Source organism: Suncus etruscus, chromosome 10 (genome assembly GCF_024139225.1).
Source record: "Suncus etruscus isolate mSunEtr1 chromosome 10, mSunEtr1.pri.cur, whole genome shotgun sequence".
In the NCBI taxonomy this organism is placed as follows: Eukaryota; Metazoa; Chordata; class Mammalia; order Eulipotyphla; family Soricidae; genus Suncus; species Suncus etruscus.
The window spans coordinates 37,290,848-37,309,019 of record NC_064857.1 but is presented as its reverse complement, the minus strand read 5'-3'; the positions used below and the strand labels follow the sequence as shown (position 1 = coordinate 37,309,019).

The following is an 18,172-nucleotide window of genomic DNA, read 5'->3' as shown; positions in this document are numbered from 1 at the left end:
GTTTCTGGGTACTGAATGTTCCTTAGACCCAGGCTCCCAAAGGAACTCTGCACAGCTTCAGTGGGCTGTATCCAGCAGGGCCTAAAACCCTACCACCACCCATTAGGGAAGACAGGCGCATGCGCGGCTCAAGCCTCCCGCGCCCGCTTTCCAAAGAGATGCTTAAAGATGCTCGAGCCAGAGCTGGACCACGACTGGTCAAGAGAGCAGTGCGTCTCCGAAAGGACCAATAGGATGCGTCCGTCCCGCCTCCCGAATAGGCACCGCCCACTCCCGTTATGGCTTTGCGGCTGCGCACGTGGCTCCCTTCCCTTCCACGCCTCTTTGTAGCTGCAAAGCCTTTGGCCGCCGGTTGGGGCCGCTGTTTCACTGCGCCCATGGGCAACGTCATGGATGTGGCACCATCTGAAACAGGATTTCCTTCCTTGCGTTTGAACTCCATTCTGTCATTATTATTACTATTATTATTATTATTGTTTTGTTTTGGGGCCACACCCTGCGGCGCTCAGGGGTTACTCCTGGCTCTAAGCTCAGAAATCGCTCCTGACAGGTTCAGGGATGCTGGGATTCGAACTATGCCCTTCTGCATGCAAGACAACTGTCCTACCTCCATGCTATCTCTCCAGCCTGTCAGTCTGTCATTATTATCATTGCGATGGATTGCAAGAATAGTCGCATTTGACTATTAGACCAGAAGGACATCAAACCCACAAGTCCTGGGGCTGGAGAGATAGCACAGTGATAGGGCATTTGCCTTGCACGCAGCTGATCCAGGACAGAAGTTGATTCGAATCCCGGCATCCCATATTGCCAGGAGCAATTTCTGAGCAGGGGTGTAAACCCCCCCCCAAAAAAAACCCCCGCAAGTTCTGATTTGACTTTCAGGATTTAGATTGCAAACCTGCTACCAAGGTGGAAGCCTCACAACCCACAGAGGGAAGTGTCCCTGAGATTGGAGATGGCTGAAACGTTGAAGCTAGGAGTTGCAAGGTGGCAACTTGAGTCATTACAAGAATTATTCAATCATGGGGCTGGAGTGATAGCGCAGTGTTAGGGCATTTGCCTTGCACACAGCTGACCCAGGACAGATCTGGTTCAATCCCTCGGTGTCCCATATAGTCCTCTAAGCCAGAAGTGATTTCTGAGCACATAGCCAGGAGTAACCCCTGAGAGTCACCGGATGTGGCCCCAAAATCAAAAAACAAAACAAAACAAAAGAATTATTCAATGTTGGGTCTGGAGAGACTGATTGTATAGTATGAAGGGCATTTATTTGCCTGGCACGTGTCCTACCCCAGTTCAATCTAGCATCACATGTGTGCTGCCAGGAGTAATTTCTGAGTACAGAGCCAGGAGTAAACCCTATACATCACTGGTGTGCCCAAAACAAAACAAAGAAAAGAATTAATCAATCTTGTATTCATTGTGTGTCAAACCGAAAGAATTAATTTTGTATCTATTGTGTGTAGAGGGATAGTTCCTATTCTGAGGGGGAGCTGCCAGGCGAGTTTGCACATAAAAATAAGCAAAAAGGGCCGGAGAGATAGAACAGCAGTAGGGCGTTTGCCTTGCATGCAGCCAACCTGGGATGGACCCGGGTTCAATTCCTGGCATCCCATAGGGTCCCCCAAGTCTGCCAGGGTTAATTTCTGAGTGCAGATACAGGAGTAACCCCTGAGAGCCGTCAGGTGTAGCCCAAAAATCAATCATATAAAAAATAAAAAAAAAATAACAACAAGACTCATTAGGAGGTGAGTAGGGCCTTCATTGAGTTGATCTCAATTTTTTTTTACTTTTTTGTATTTTTGTGTGTTTGTTTTGGGGCCACACCCAGCATCGCTCAGGGGATATCTCCTAGAAGGGCTTGAGGGGCCATATGGGGTACAGGGGATCAAACCAAGTTGACAATATGCAAGCCAAGTAGCCTATCCAAAGTACTATCTATCACCCCAAGCCTGTAGAATTAGGGCTTTAATTAACCTGAAGGCGAAGAATAGCTTCAGGGCCAAGAGTACTTGCTTTACATGCTCAAGACCTGAGTTTGATCCTTTACAGAGCAGGGCCCCAGAGCATAGCCAGGTGTTGTTTTGGAGGCCACCCACTCCGTTAGGTGTATAGGTTGAAAATGGTGTTTATGAGGTCATGAGACTGGAAAATAAGATGGGAAGAAGTGAAAGAGAGTAGCAAATCTCAGAGTGTTAAACCAAATATCCCACAAAGTGATGCCAAATTTACTGTGAGGAGAAAATGCCACCCAGTCTTATTTGTCTTTCCCTCTGTTACAGCCAGAGGTTGCAAGCCCAAGTCAGTCCCAGGTGATTGCTTTGAATGAATTTAGGCAAACACCCTACCTCTGTGTTATCACTCTGGTCCAATCTCAATTTTTTCATGACAGCTTCCTGTCACAAGGAGCATTTTCACAAACACAGTTTGCTGATCTTGTTGAGTGAATGTTCAGAGAGCAAACAACCCCAACCTTCCCAGAGCCCCACTGCCAAATTCACGAACCATGATCTGATGAATTCCTCACCTACCATAGAGATAGGCTGAAAGAAATGGCATCAGAAGTAGGTTTTAGGCTAGAGATATAGTACAGTGTGCAAGGCACTTGCCTTATACATGACCAATCGGGTTTAATCCCCAGAACCATAATATGGTTTCCCAAGCTCACCAGGAGTGATCCCTAAGTGCAGAGCCAGGAGTAAACCCTGAGCATTGCTGGTAGAATTTCCCCACCCCAACAGGTAAAGGAGTTCCATTTAAGGGGAAAGAAAATGACTAGTTATAGCTCTATGACATGCCTAGAGGGAAGGTTGAAATTACTGTCATTGTACAAAGATAATCCTTGGCAGCCTGGGTTTGATTTCTGACACTTCATATGAACCCAAGCCCTGCCAGGAATAATTTCTCCATGCAGAGCCAGGACTAAGTCCTGAGCATTTTCAGGTGTGGTACAAACTTCCTCTTTGCCCAAGCCCACCTCCCCCAAATTCAGGGCCAGATATAGTACGGAAGTTGAGGCACTTGCCTTGCATGAGACTGCAGCTGAGACCATCTTTGGTGCTTTTGTGTGTGTGTGTGTGTGTGTGTGTGTGTGTGTGTGTGTGTGTGTGTGTGTGTGTGTGTGGCCATACCCAGCAGTGCTCAGGGGTTACTAGTGGCTCTGTGCTCGGAAATTGTTCCTGGCAGGCTCGAGGACTATATGGGATGCTGGGACTCGAACCAAGGTTGTCCCGGGTTGGCCATGTGAAAAGCAAATGTCCTACCGCTGTGCTATCATTCTGGCCCGAGACAATTTTTTTTTTTATTGTTTTGGGCTTATTTGCTCTTTTCAGGTCCCACCCAGTGGCACTTGGGTTACTCCTGGCTCTGCACTCAGAAATCGTTCCTTGTATCACAAGGGACCATATGGTATGCTGGGATTTGAACCACCATCAGTCCTGGGTTGACTGCTTGCAAGCCCTACAGCTGTGCTATCTCTCCGGCTCAGAGACAATGATTTTAATCCAAGCATACATATGGTTCTTTTTTGTTTTGTTTTGTTTTGTTTTTTTGTTTTTTGGGTCACACCCGGTGGTGCTCAGGGGTTACTCCTGGCTGTCTGCTCAGAAATAGCTCCTGGCAGGCACAGGGGATCATATAGGACACCGGGATTCGAACCAACCACCTTAGGTCCTGAGTCGGCTGCTTACAAGGCAAATGCTGCTGTGCTATCTCTCCGGACCCATACATATGGTTCTTGAGTGCATCTCCAGGCTTGCACCAACAAAACCAAGTTAAGGGTCTGGAGTGATAGCACAGCAGGTAGGGCACTTGCTTACCTCTCCGTCATCTCTTGCATCCCATATGATCCCCTGAAACTTCAGGGAATGATTTCTGAGCTCAGAACCAGGTGTAACTTCTGATGTAACATTGCCACATGTTCCCCCTCCCCCCCCCAAAAAAAAAGCCAAGTGAAGTAGGGGCTAAGGGGCCAGAGCAATATTACTGAGAGAGTACAAAGTGATAGCGGGTAGAGTTTGCCTTGCAGCTGGCTGACCTGGGTTCAAACCCTGGCATTTCATATGGTCCCCTGAGACCATCTGAGTAACACCTGAGCACCACTGGGTGTGACCCCCCCAAAAAAATAATAATAATAATAAAAGGTTGAACATTACCTATTGGCAAATGCAATTTGGAGCAAAGAGGGTTTAGATTCAGCTGGGGCGGTGGGGAGGGGGGAGAAGTGTGAGAGAGAAGATTATGGGTGGGGTGTTGAGCCACACTGCAGAGCTCAGGGCTTATTCCTGGCTCTGCATTCAGGAATTACTCCTGGTGAACTCTGGGGACCATACGAGATGTCAGGGATCAAACTCAGATTGGCCACATGCAAGGCAAGCTTCCTACTCCTGGCTCTGCGCACAGGTGGGATCTTCTGGAATGCCCCAAACCCTGCCAGAAGCAATTCCTAAGCCCCAGAGCTACGAGAAAGCCCTGTGCACCTCCAGTTGTGTTCCCAAAACAAACAAACGAAAAACCTGCTCTGGGCAAAGCTTACTAAGGAACACATACGTGTTGACTCAGTCACCCCTTGTGGTCATTGCATGCATAGGCGTAAGGAGTCTCCCCCCCATGACTTGAGTTTTCCAACGCCCTCTAAAGTGCATTTTGGAAATGTCTTCAGAGGACACACACTGAGGACTTAGCGGTTGCAGATTACTAAAAGGTATAGAGAAAAGACATTTTACAAAACGTGCATGACGTGCTCTACAGAGCAAGAAAGCTCTGCGCAAATTAAAATTTTCTCTCATCCTACTTGACTTAAAAATGTGCTGCTTGGGGCCCGGAGAGATAGCATGGAGGTAAGGTGTTTGCCTTTCATGCAGGAGGTCATCAGTTCGAATCCCGGTGTCCCATATGGTCCCCCGTGCCTGCCAGGAGAATTTCTGAGCATGGAGCCAGGAATAACCCCTGAGCGCTGCCGGGTGTGACCCAAAAAAACCACAAAAAAAAAAAAAATGTGCTGCTTGGGGCCGGAGAGATAGCATGGAGGTAAGGTGTTTGCCTTGCGTGCAGAAGGTTGGTGGTTTGAATCCCGGCATCCCATATGGTCCCCTGAGCCTGCTAGGAGCGATTTCTGAGCGTAGAGCCAGGAGGAACCCCTGAATGCTGCCGGGTGTGACCCAAAAACAAAACAAAACAAAACAAAACAAAAAAAGTGCTGCTCTCTCTATTTACAATAGCCAGAATCTGGAAACAACCCAGGTGCCCGACAACAGATGAGTGGTTAAAGAAACTGTGGAACATAGACACAATGGAACACTATGTAGCTGTCAGGAAAAATGAAGTCATGAAATTTTCCTACACATGGATGGATATGGAAACTATCATCTGAGTGAAATGAGAGAGACAGAGAGAGAGAGAGAGAGAGAGACAGAGAGAGATAGAGACAGAGACAGACAGAGACAGACAGAGAGAGCAGTTTCACTTATCTGTGGGATTTAAGAAAAATAAAAGACATTATTGTTTTGTTTTGTTTTGGTTTTTGGTTTTTGGGCCACACCCAGCGGTGCTCAGGGGTGACTCCTGGCTGTCTGCTCAGAAATAGCTCCTGGCAGGCATGGGGGACCATATGGGACACCGGGATTCGAACCAACCACCTTTGGTCCTGGATCGGCTGCTTGCAAGGCAAACGCCACTGTGCTATATCTCCGGGCCCTAAAAGACATTATTGTAATAATGCCAAGAGACACAGAGATGAGGGCTGGAAGGACTGGTTCATGATATGAAGCTCACCACAAAGAGTGGTGAGTGCAGTTAGATAAATAACTACACTGGGGCCAGAGCAGTGGCAAAAGTAGTATAGTGTCTGCCTTGCCCACACTAGCCTAGGACAGACCTGAGTTTAATCCCCCGGCCCATATGGCCCATATGGCCCCCCAAGCCAGGAGCGATTTCTGAGCGCATTGCCAGGTGTGGCCCCAAAACAAAACAAAACAAAACAAAAAAAAAACAAAACAAAAAAAAACTACACTGACAATTCCCATGACAATGGTAGTGAGAGAAATAGAATGCCTGTCTTGAATACAGGCAGGAGGTGGGGGAGGAGGGAGATGGTGGGAAGGTTGCCCTAGTAAAGGGGGGTGTTCTTTTTTATAACTGAAACACAGCTACAAATGTTTGTAATCATTGCGTTTAAGTAAACATTTTTTTGTTTGTTTTTGGGCCACACCCATTTGACACTCAGGGGTTACTCCTGGCTATGCACTCAGAAATTGCCCCTGGCTTGGGGGGACCATATGGGACGCTGGGGAATCGAACCGCGGTCCATCCTACGCTAGTGCTTGCAAGGCAGACACCTTACCTCTAGCGCCACCTTCCCGGCTCCATAAACATTTTTTTTTTTTTAAATGTGCTGCTCTGAGGCTGGAGCAATAGCACAGTCGGTAGGGCATTTGCCTTGCATGTGGCCAACCTGGGTTCAATCTCTGGCATCCCAAATGGTCCCACCAGTCTGCAGGAGTGATTTCTGAGTGCAGAGCCAACACATGAATGTTGCCGGGTGCGGCCCCCAAGCAAACAAATCCAAAGAAATGTGCTGCTCAACGATATAGGAAAATATAAAATTAAATATAACTCAGCAGGTCTGGCTAGAAAGATTGTACAGTGGATAAAGTACTTGCTTTGTATATAGTTTAACCTGGTTTGATCCTTGTCATCTCCTATAATAGACCCTGGGCAAATATGATCCCTGAGTGCAGATCTAGGAATAAGCTCTAAGCTCAGTTGAGGTCAAAATCAGATTAATTAATCAGCTGGACTTTATTATACATTTTTTTTTTAGTAAATTCAGAACTTACACCTGGCTCTGCAGTCAGGGATCATGCCTGCTGGGTCTCAGGGTTCCATATGGTGCATTGGGTATGGAACCTGGGCCATCCATGTGCAAGATAGGCACTCTACTCATTGTACTATCTTTTCAGCACAGGACTTTATTATATAATATTGCATAAAGGATTTACAATACTCTTATGCTGTATAATAAAGCCCAGTGATTCAGGAAAATGTCAATACATATATAAGGATGCATATATAAAATATATATCTTGGGTCCGGAGAGATAGCACAGCAGCATTTGCCTTGCAAGCAGCCGATTCAGGACCAAAGGTGGTTGGTTCGAATCCCGGTGTCCCATATGGTCCCCCGTGCCTGCCAGGAGCTATTTCTGAGCAGACAGCCAGGAGTAGCCCCTGAGCACCGCTGGGTATGACCCAAAAACCAAAAACCAATATATATGTATATGTTGGAAGAGCCGGAGAGATAGCATGGAGGTAGGGCACTTGCCTTGCATGCAGAAGGACAGTGGTTCAAATCCCAGCATCCTATATGGTCTCCTGAGCTTGCCAGGAGTGATTTCTGAGCATAGAGCCAGGAGTAACCCCTGAGCGCTGCTGGGTATGACCCCCAAAAACCCCAAAATATTTTATCTTGGGATTGGAGCGAAAGCACAGCAGCATTGGTATTTGCCTTGCATGCGGCTGACCTGGGACAGACCTGGGTTTGATCCCTGGCATCCCATATGGTTCCCCAAGCCTGCAGGAGTGATTTCTGGGTGCAGAACCAGGAGTGACTCCTGAGTGCCACTGGGCATGGCCCAAAAAACAAAATAAATAAATAAATAAAATATACTATCTAAAAATCACAGTGCCTTAATATTTCATATAAAATAAATACATTAATTTGAAATATGGAATCTACTTACACAATGCAGTAGAGCATTCCCTATGTGAAATAGTTGAAAAAAATTGCAATGTGTAGTGTATTTCCTACCAAAGTGATGAAGAAATTACAAATATAAAATTAAGATTTGTTTTGCTTTTGGGTCACCTCCGGCAATGCTCAGGGCTTACTTCTGGGTCTCTACCCTTAGGGATATCTCCTAGTAGGGCTTGAGGGGCCATATGGGGTACAGGGGATCAAATCAAGTTGACAACATGCAAGCCAAGTAGCCTATTCAATGTACTATATCCCCAAGCCTAGAATTAGGGCTTTAACTAACCTGAGGGCGAAGAATAGCTTTAGGGCCAAGAGTACTTGCTTTACATGCTCAAGACCTGAGTTTGATCCTTTACAGAGCAGGGCCCCAGAGCATAGCCAGGTGTTGTTTTGGAGGCCACTCCACTCCAACACCTGGTGTTCGGTATATAGGTGGAAAATGGTGTTTATGAGGTCATGAGACTGGAAAATAAGATGGAAAGAAGTGAAAGAGGGTAGCAAATCTCAGAGTGTAACCAAACATCCCACAGAGTGATGCCTAAGCCAAATTTACTGTGAGGAGAAAATGCCACCCAGTCTTACTCTCTTTCCCTCCGTTACAGCCAAAGGTTGTAAAGAAGTCAGTCCAAGGTGATTGTTTTGAGTGAATTTAGCTTTTTCCAAGATCATGATTCTAATTCCAACCATCCCTAGGATTGTGCAGCATATAGGGTCCTGGCCTTGTACACAACTCACCCCGTTTGTATTCCCGGCACTGCATAGGGCAGAGAAGGAAGGAAGAAAAGAAGGAAGGAATGAAGGAAGGAAGGAACAAAGGAAGGAAGGAAGGAGGGAAGGGAGGGAGGGAGGGAAGGAAAAAAGGGAGGAGGGAAGGAGAAAGGAAAGAAAGAAAGGAGAAAGAAGAGAAAGAAAGAGGGAGTAAAGGAGAAAGAAAGGGAGGGAAGGAGAAAGGAAGGGAGGGAGGGAGGAAGGAAGGAAGGAAGGAAGGAAGGAAGGAAGGAAGGAAGGAAGGAAGGAAGGAAGGAAGAAAGGAAGGAAGGAAGGAAGGAAGGGAGGGAGGGAGGGAGGGAGGGGAGGGAAGAAAAAAGGGAGGAGGGAAGGAGAAAGGAAAGAAAGAAGGGAGAAAAGAGAGAAAGAAGGAGGGAGGAAGGAAGGAAGGAAGAAAAGGAAGGAAGGAAGGAAGGAAGGAAGGAAGGAAGGAAGGAAGGAAGGAAGGAAGGAAGGAAGGAAGGAAGGAAGGAAGGAAGGAAGGAAGGAAGCTGACACATCTCTTGTTTCACCTTGGGCCTTGGGCCTAGTTCCCTGGGCTGGCAGGAGTATATCTTTGCTGTTTTCGCTCTCTTATTTTGTTTTTGTTTTTGTTTTTGGGCCACACCTGGCAGTGCTCAGGGGTTACTCCTGGCTGTCTGCTCGGAAATAGCTCCTGGCAGGCACGGGTGGGGTGGGGGGGATCATATGGGACACCAGGATTCGAACCAACCACCTTTGGGAGACCAACCACCTTTGGTCTTGGATCAGCTGCTTGCAAGGCAAACACAGCTGTGCTATCTCTCCGGGCCCTTTTCGCTCTCTTTAACTTTGCTTACTACAGTCAGGTGCTTGCTTCCTTTGTTTGCCTCTGCTACCTTTTTTTTTTTGGAAGGGTGGGTCACACCCTGTGGCGCTCAGGGGTTACTCCTGGCTCTGTGCTCAGAAATCACTCCTGGAAGGCTCCTATGGGACCATATGAGGGATCAAAAGGGACCATATGGGATGCCGGGGATCAAACCACCATCTGTCCTGGGTCTGCTGCGTGCAAGGCAAATGCACTGCCACTATGATATCGCTCCTGTCCCCTGTCTGTGCTACCTTTTTGTTTTGTTTTGTTTTGTTTTGTTTTGTGCCACACCTAGCAGTGTTCATGACTCACTCCTGGCTCTGTGCTAAGAGATCAGTCCTGGTGGTGCTCACAGGACTCTAGATAGTGCTGGGAATTGAACATGAGTCAGCCTAGTGCAAGGATAGCACCTTATTTGCTGTCTTCTCATTTTGACAACCTTGGTTGTTTGTTTGTTTGTTTGTTTCACACCTGATGGTGCTCAGGGGTTACTCCTGGCTCTGTACCCAGGGATTGCTTTCAGGTGCTCGGAGAAACCAAGTGGTTTAGGGATTTAATCTGGACCTCTACTTGGGAAACTTGTGCTCAGGCTTTTGAATATTTCTCTGACACTTACAACTGTCTTTTTTGTTTGTTTGTTTGTTTTGGTTTTTGGTTTTGGGGTCACACCCGGCAACGCTCAGGGGTTCCTCCTGGCTCTATGCTCAGAAATCGCTCCTGTCTGGCTCGGGGACCATATGGGATGCCGGGATTTGAACCTGCTTGCAAGGCAAACACCCTACCTTCATGCTATCTCTTCGGCCCCAACTGATTTGTTTTGTTTTGTTTTGGGGCTACACCTGGCTATGTTCAGAGCTTATCCCTGGCTCTGTACTCAGGAATCAGTCCTGGCAGACTCAGAGGACCATTTGGGATGGTGGGGATCCAACACAGGTAGGACATGTGCTGTGATATCTCTGCAGACCCACTCCTACAATTTTTTGGTTTGTTTTCGGTCACAATCAGTGGTGATCAGGGATCATTCTTGACAGTGCTCAGGGGATCCTGTGCAGTCCTCCGAATAAAGCTGATATTTCCACAAGCCTGACTGCTTGCTAGCCTTTTACCTGCCGCATTCACCTCAGGACTGCCGGCTGAACAGGGCAGACGCATGTTCCGAGCTGGAGGAGAAAGACCTCATCCTCCATCCCTCCATCAGTCAACCCCATCAAGGGCAGTATTGCAACACTGGCGATTGAACGTGGGTCAGCCATGTGTGGACAAGAGCTAGGTGTGGACATGTGGACTAGAGCCTTATCCATTCTAGTATTTTTTTCTGACCCGGGCCTCTTATTTTATTTTATCTTTTGTTGTTTCTGGGCCATACAGCACTTGGGTTATTCTTGGTTCTGTGTTCAGAGGTCATTTCTGGTGCTGGGGAACCATATGGGATGCCTGGGATCAAACCTTGGTTGGCCACGTGCAAGGCATATGCCCTACTTGTTGTGCTCTGGCCCTCAAATCTATATAGATATATATTTCAAATATATATAATTTTTTGGCTTTTGGGCCACACTTGGTGATGCTCAGGTGTTGTCTATGTAAACATTTTTATGGGATTATTATGTTATTGACCCTACCCTGATCGATGATTGTGCCCTACCCTAGGGTGTGACCTGGCATTCTGCTCCCACCCTAGGGTGGTACCTGATTCTGCTCCCACCATTGGGTGGCATCTGATCCCACCATTGGGTGGTACCTGATTCTGGGGGATAAAAGCAAGGGTCTGTGGAAGGCGAGGGGCTTTTTGGCTGGAACTGATGCTGAGGCTTTGGGTTTCAGTCTTGTCCTCCAAATAAAGCTGATATTTTCACAAGCCTGACCTTCTGCGAGCTGTTTACCCGTCGCTTCACCTCAGAACCGCCGGCTGAACAGGGTGGCAGATGCAGCTCAGAGCTGGAGGGGAAAGATCTCATCCTCCATCCCTCCATCAGTCAACCGCTTCAGGGGCTGACTTGCAACACTCAGGGATTACTCCTGGCTATGCACTCAGAAATTGCTGCTGGCTTGGGGGACCATATGGGACGCTGGCAGATCAAAACTGCAGTCTATCCTAGGTTAGCGTGTGAAGGCAGACGCCCACCGCTCTGGCCTCAAATATTTTCTTTTGGGGGGAGGCTTTTGGGTCACACTCAGCAGCACTCAGGGGTTATTCCTGGCTCTATTCTCAGAAATAGCTCCTGGCTGGCTCAGGGGACCATATGGGATACCGGGAATTGAACTACCGTCCTTCTGCATGCAAGGCAAATGCCCTACTTCCATGCTCTCTGGCTCCCAAATATTTTCTTTTTAAACTACCTTGGCTTGGGGCAGGAATGATAGCACATGGTAGGGCGTTTGCTTTGAACATAGCTAACCCAGGACAAACCCGGGTTCAATCCTTGGCACCCCATATGGTCCCTCAAGCCTTCCAGGAGCAATTTCTGAGCACAGAGCCAGGAATAATCCCTGAGCACCTCTGGGTGTGGCCTCAAAGCCAAAAAAGAAATACCTTGGCCAGAAATGTGGCTCAGTGCCTTTAATTGTGAGATACTGTGTTCCATCCTGATCCTGTCACTCCCAACACACAAACAAATTTAACTAGCTTACTAGATTTTGGGGGGGCGGGTTGGGTTATACCCAGCAGTACTCAGGGGTTACTCCTGGCTCCACGCTCAGAAATCGCTCCTGGCAGGCTCGGGGGACCGTATGGGATGCTGGGATTCAAACCAATGACCTTCTGCATGCAAGGCAAACGCACTACCTCATGCTATCTCTCTGACCCTCAGTTTACTAGATGTTTAATCTATACTTACATAATATAAAAGTCTCTTAGTTTACATATCAATTTTTTTTGTTTGTTTGGGAGCCATATCTAGGGGTGGTCAGGAGCTACTCCTGGCTTGGCTTGGTGCTAGGTGTTAGGAGTGACGGATGGAGGAGAGCGTTTGCTCCTAACAGTCAACATTCAGAGGGACTAAGTTTACTCAATTGTGCACTAAGGCTGCCTTCTCCTCCAAGCCCCAGCCAACTACTAATTCATTTTGTTTGTTTGTTTTGTGGCCTCACTCAATGATGCTCAGGGGTTACCCCTGGCTCTGCATTCAGGAATTACTCTTGATGGTGCTTGAGGACCATATGGGCTAAGGTTTAAACCCAAGTCAGCAGCTTGCAAAGCAAACACTCTCCCTGCTGTACTATCATTTAGGATCTAATTCACGTTCTGGATTAGACTCACCTAGTCTAGAATTTCATACACTATGTGCTCTTTTGAGACTGGTATGATAGCGAAGAGGGTAGGGTATGTGACATGTGACTGACGAAGGTTCAATCTTTGGCGTCCCATATAGACCCCCAAGCACTGCCAGGAATGACACCTATGAGCAGAGCCAGGAGTAAGTCCTGAGTACCACCGAGTGTGGCCCAAAAACAAAAAGGAGGAAAAGAAAAAAGAAAAAAAAAGTGCTCTCTTGAGTCTGAGTTCTTTCATTTAGTATGTTTTTTTTGTTTGTTTATTTTGGTTTTGGGGCCACACCTGGTGATGTTCAGGGGTTACACCTGACTTTGCACTCAGGAATTGATCCTGGCAGGCTCTGGTGACCATATGGGATGCCAGGATTCGAATCACTGTCCATCTTAGATTGGCTGCATGCAAGGCAAATGCCCTACAACTGTGCTATTGCTCCGGCCCCTCACTTAGTATGTTTTATTTGATTTTGGTTTGGGGCCACATTAAGCAGTGCTCAGGCTCTGCCCTTAGAGATCATTGCTGGCAGGACTGGGGATCCTCGTTGGTCTCATGCAAGGCAAGAAGTTTCCTGCCTTCTCTGTCCCCACTTCACATTTTTTAACAACACTTGATTTTATTTTTTGTTTTTGGGTCACACTGGAGGTACTGGGGCTACTTCCAGTCTTGCTTGGAGGTCACTTATGGTGATGCTCTGGAGACCATGCATTGCAGGGTTCAAACCCATTCCTTCTGTATGCAAAGTATGTACCAAGTTCTTTGAGCCTTTCATAGGCACATTTACCACACCATCCTGTTTTTTGTTTTTGTTTGTTTGTTTGTTTTGTTTTGGGGCCAGACTAGTGGTGCTCAGGGGTTACTTCTGGCTCTATGCTCAGAAATTACTTCTAGCAGGTTTGGGGGACTATATGGGATGCCGGGGATTAAACCCGGGTCTGTTCCTCATCATCTGCGTGCAAGGCAAACGCCCTACTGCTGTGCTATTGCTCTGGCCCCATCCTGGTTTTGTTTGTTTGTTTGTTTGTTTTTTAAGTTACCAGAATTTATTTCTCACAGTTATGGAGGCTAGAAGTCTGAGATAAAAAAAAATAGCCAACTGGTGTGTGTGGTGAGAACCTGCTTCCGGTGGCTGACAGCTGCCTCCCTCTCCTCCTTGGCAGTGAGATGGTTGTTTGGACATCATCTCTGGAGAGACAGCTATAAAATTCCTCTGCCCTTTTTAAAAAATGTGCTTTCGTTTTGGGCCACTCCCAGCTGTTCCTGGGGGCTCACACAGGAACAGCTGGGGATTGGATTCAGGTTTTTGGTTTGCTGATCATGTACTTATTCTACACCTCTGAGTCATCTCTCTGAACCATCCTTTGCCCCTTTGGGAGTCAGTAAGTTTTTTGTCTTTCTTTTTGGTGGCAAGAGTTGGTTCACACCCAGGAGTGCTGAGTGGGGTATTGCTGACTTTAGGGTTGCTTTAAAGTGGCTTCTGCTGGTGCTCAGGGAACAATGTGGAGCAGGGGATAGTACCTGGGTCAGCCTCATGCAACCTTTTTTATTTTCTGTTAAATCTCTCTGGTTTTCCTTTGACCATATTATTATTTTTGTTTATTTGGTTTGGGGCCACATCCAGCAGTGCTCAGGTTACTCCTGGGCTTTTCCCTTAGGAATTACTCCTGGAAGGCTCCATGTACTTAATGGAGTGCCTGTGATTGATTGTTTTGTTTGCTTTTGTTTTTTGTTTCTGAGCCACACCTGAGGTATGTTCAGGGGTTACTCCTGGTTCTGTGCTCAGAAATTGCTCCTGTCAGGCTCTGGAGACCATATGGGATGCCAGGAATGAACCTGGGTCTGTCTGGGTTCTACAAGGCAGATGCCCTAACACTATGCTATTGCTCTGGCCCCTGCTATTGCTCCGGCCTCACAGGTGCCAGGGATTGAATCTGGGTCAGTCACTTGCAAGTCAAATGCCTTAACGACTGTACTATCTCTCGGACCCCATATTATTCATATTAATTTTTTTTGTTTGTTTTTGGATCACACCTGATGGTGCTCTGGGTTTACTCCTGGCTTTGTGCCCAGAAATCACCCCTGGCAAGCTCGGGAGACCATATGGGTTTCCAGGAATCGAACTGAGGTCCTTTTCAGTTGGCCACGTGCAAGGCAAACACCCTACTGCTGTGCTATGGCTCTGGCCCCTCATCTTAATTTTTTTTTTTTTTTTTTGGTTTTTCAGGCCACACCCGTTAGATGCTCAGGGGTTACTCCTGGCTATGTGCTCAGAAATCGCCCCTGGCTTGGGGGGACCATATGGGACGCCGGGGGATCGAACCGCGGTCCTTCCTTGGCTAGCGCTTGCAAGGCAGACACCTTACCTCCAGCGCCACCTACCCGACCCCCATCTTAATTTTTTTTGAGATGCACCTGATGCTCTTTTTTGTTTTGTTTTGTTTTGGGACCAGACCTGGTGATGCTCAGGGGTTACTCCTGGCTATGTGCTCAGAAATTGCTCCTGGGTTAGGGGACCATATGGGATGCTGGGGGATTGAACCACAGTCCATTTTAGGTTAGCATGTGCAAGGCAAATGCCCTACCATTTGTGCCACTGCTTTGGCCCCTACCTACGTATTTTCACTCTAGCCTCCTTTATGCCTATTTTTAATACTAGATCTTATCAAAGATTTTTTTTTTACAAATATCCTTACCCATTCTATAGATTTTCTTTTTACTTTTTTTTGTTTGTTTGTTTTTGGGCCACACCCGGTGTTGCTCAGGGGTGACTCCTGGCTGTCTGCTCAGAAATAGCTCCTGGCAGGCACGGGGGACCATATGGGACACCGGGATTCGAACCAACCACCTTTGGTCCTGGATCGGCTGCTTGCAAGGCAAACGCCGCTATGCTATCTCTCCGGGCCCGCTTTTTTACTTTTTTGTTTGTTTTTGTTTTGAGGGCCATACCTGGCAGCGCTCAGGGGTTACTCCTGATTCTGTACTCACATGTTATTACTGGCAGTGCTTGGAGGACCATATGGAATGCTGGAATCAAACCCAGGCGTGCAAGGCAAATGCCCTCCAGCTGTGTTATTCCTTGGCTCCAATAGGTTTTTGTTTTGTTTTGTTTTGAGACTATGCCTGGCTGTACTTAGGGGTTACTCCTGGCTCTGTTCTCAGAAATTACTCCTGGCAGGCTAAGGGTCCATATGAGATGCTGGAGATCAAACCCTGGTGGGCTGTATGCAAAGCAAACAACCTACCTGCTGTGCTATTGCTCCGGCACTTTTTACTTCCTTACTGTCATCATTTGAATACGTGTTCATTTATCTTCATGGTTTTTTTTTTTTTTTTCAAATTTGGGGGATTGGGCCCAGAGAGATAGCACAGCGGTGTTTGCCTTGCAAGCAGCCAATCTAGGACCAAAGGTGGTTGGTTCGAATCCCGGTGTCCCATATGGTCCCCCGTGCCTGCCAGGAGCTATTTCTGAGCAGACAGCCAGGAGTAACCCCTGAGCACCGACGGGTGTGGCCCAAAAACCAAAACAAAACAAAACAAAATCAAATTTGGGGGATATTAATCCAGAAATATCATCTCACAGCTTTAGAAGTCAGTTAGGTCCACTGAGGCTTCAGGTATGTGTGTGAGAGTGTTATGGGTATGATTGCATGTGTGAGATGTAGGTAATGAATATGTAAGATGCGTGTGTGAGTGCGTGAGTGTGATTGTGTGTTAGTGCAGAGCTATGAGTAAACCCTGAGCACTGCCTGGTATGGCTCAAAGTAAAACAAAAACAAAAAAAGTCACTCCTGGGGCCGGCGAGGTGGCGCTAGAGGTAAGCACCTTGTAAGCGCTAGCCAAAGAAAGATTGTGACCTCGGTTCGATCCCCTGGCATCCCATATGGTCCCCCCAAGCCAGGGGCAATTTCTGAGCGCTTAGCCAGGAGTAACCCCTGGGTATCAAACGGGCATGGCCCGAAAAACCAAAAAAAAAAAAAAAAAGTCACTCCTGGTGGTGTTGGCAGATAGCATTTGGGATGCTAGGGATTGAATCAGGCTGGCTGCATGCAAGGCAAGTGCCCTAACTGCCATTAACTGAGAACCAAAGTGACCAAAGACTTGACTACTCAATGTCCAGCTCCCCAGAACACTGCTTGACATGTAAATGACTGTGATTGAATTTGGATTAAATATCATACTCAGCATCTGACTACTTAAGCATGGAAAGGAAGTTGGCAGTATCATTGAAAAGAAAGGAGAAACTCTGAATAAGATGCACAGAGAGTGGAAGCATGTATCAATTATCTCTTTGGCTGGACCCAGTATGCCTTCTTCAAAGCCTTTGCTATGATTATTAATAAACTGGAAAAGAACATTAGCATATTTATTTATTTATTTATTGGTTTTTGGGCCACACTGGTGATGCTCAGGGTTTCCTCCTGGCTATGTGCTCAGAAATCGTTCCTAGCTTGGAGGACCATATGGGACACCAGGAGATCGAACCATGGTCCATCCTAGGCTTCGTGGGCAAGGCCACCTCATTAGCAGGTTTATGACCAATGACACAACTGCCAGTGGAACCCCGGACCCCATAAAACTGGTGATCCCTGCTAGCCAGTGTGGTTCTCTCTTTGGAAGGGTTGGTTGCAAGATCAAGGAAATATGAGAACGTACAGGGGTTCAGAGCCAGGCAGGGAATATGTTTCCCAATTCAACTGAGCAGACTATCACTATTGCTGGTATGCTGTAATCCATCATTGAATGTGTGAAACAGATCTGCATAGTCATGTTGAAGTCATCTGAAGGGTGTGACCATCCTGTATCAGTCCAAACTATCCGGTTCTTCAGTCATTTTTTCAGGTGATCAGGAAAGGTATAGCATAGAGGCAATGACAGTACAAGTTTACCCCACACCACCACATCATGTGTTTCAACCCTAACCTGGAGGGACCACCAGACTGGTATGGAGTATCAGTATAATGGTATAGAGGTCCTATCCCATTCGAGGACAGTATGCCAGATTTAACCAAATTGCACCAGCTGGCAATGAGAGTCTCATTTTCCCATGACTCACAGCGATACCAGATTCACTGGTTTAAATGCATCTGCTCAGACTATTTCTCATAAACACATTATTCCAAATTATTTGATTGGCTGCCTCTCGGGTGGCAAGACACCCAAATCAATAAGATCCGTAAAATGCCTGGGGCGCAAATCAAAATTGTGAATCCAGATTTAGGAGTGACTGATTGGCAGATTTTCATCATTCTATCTGCTGCCAGCAATAGCCTGGCTCAGTATCTAATCAATGTTAGGCTTTCTTTGAGATCAGTAGCATTGGGAACAGCTAGAACAATGCAGATTCATCCAGAATCCCTTCTGCTATTCACCACCACCCATAACTCATCTGTGTAGTTTCTAAACAGTCAGCAATTCCAGGTTTTAAATAGTTTGTAATTTTTCAGTTTCTACATACTTTATCATCGATGCATGATTTTATTTTTTTACTACACCAGGCAGTGCTCAGTAGTTACTCCTGGCTCAGAGCACAGGAATAATTCCTGGGGTGTTTTGGG

General features: G+C 46.9%; 1 pseudogene; it reads left to right on the top strand.

The window, feature by feature from the left end:
* The first annotated feature begins 16,755 nt into the window (after positions 1 to 16,755).
* LOC126020140 (poly(rC)-binding protein 2-like) lies at positions 16,756 to 18,011 on the top strand (annotated as a pseudogene).
* Positions 18,012 to 18,172: the final 161 nt, after the last annotated feature.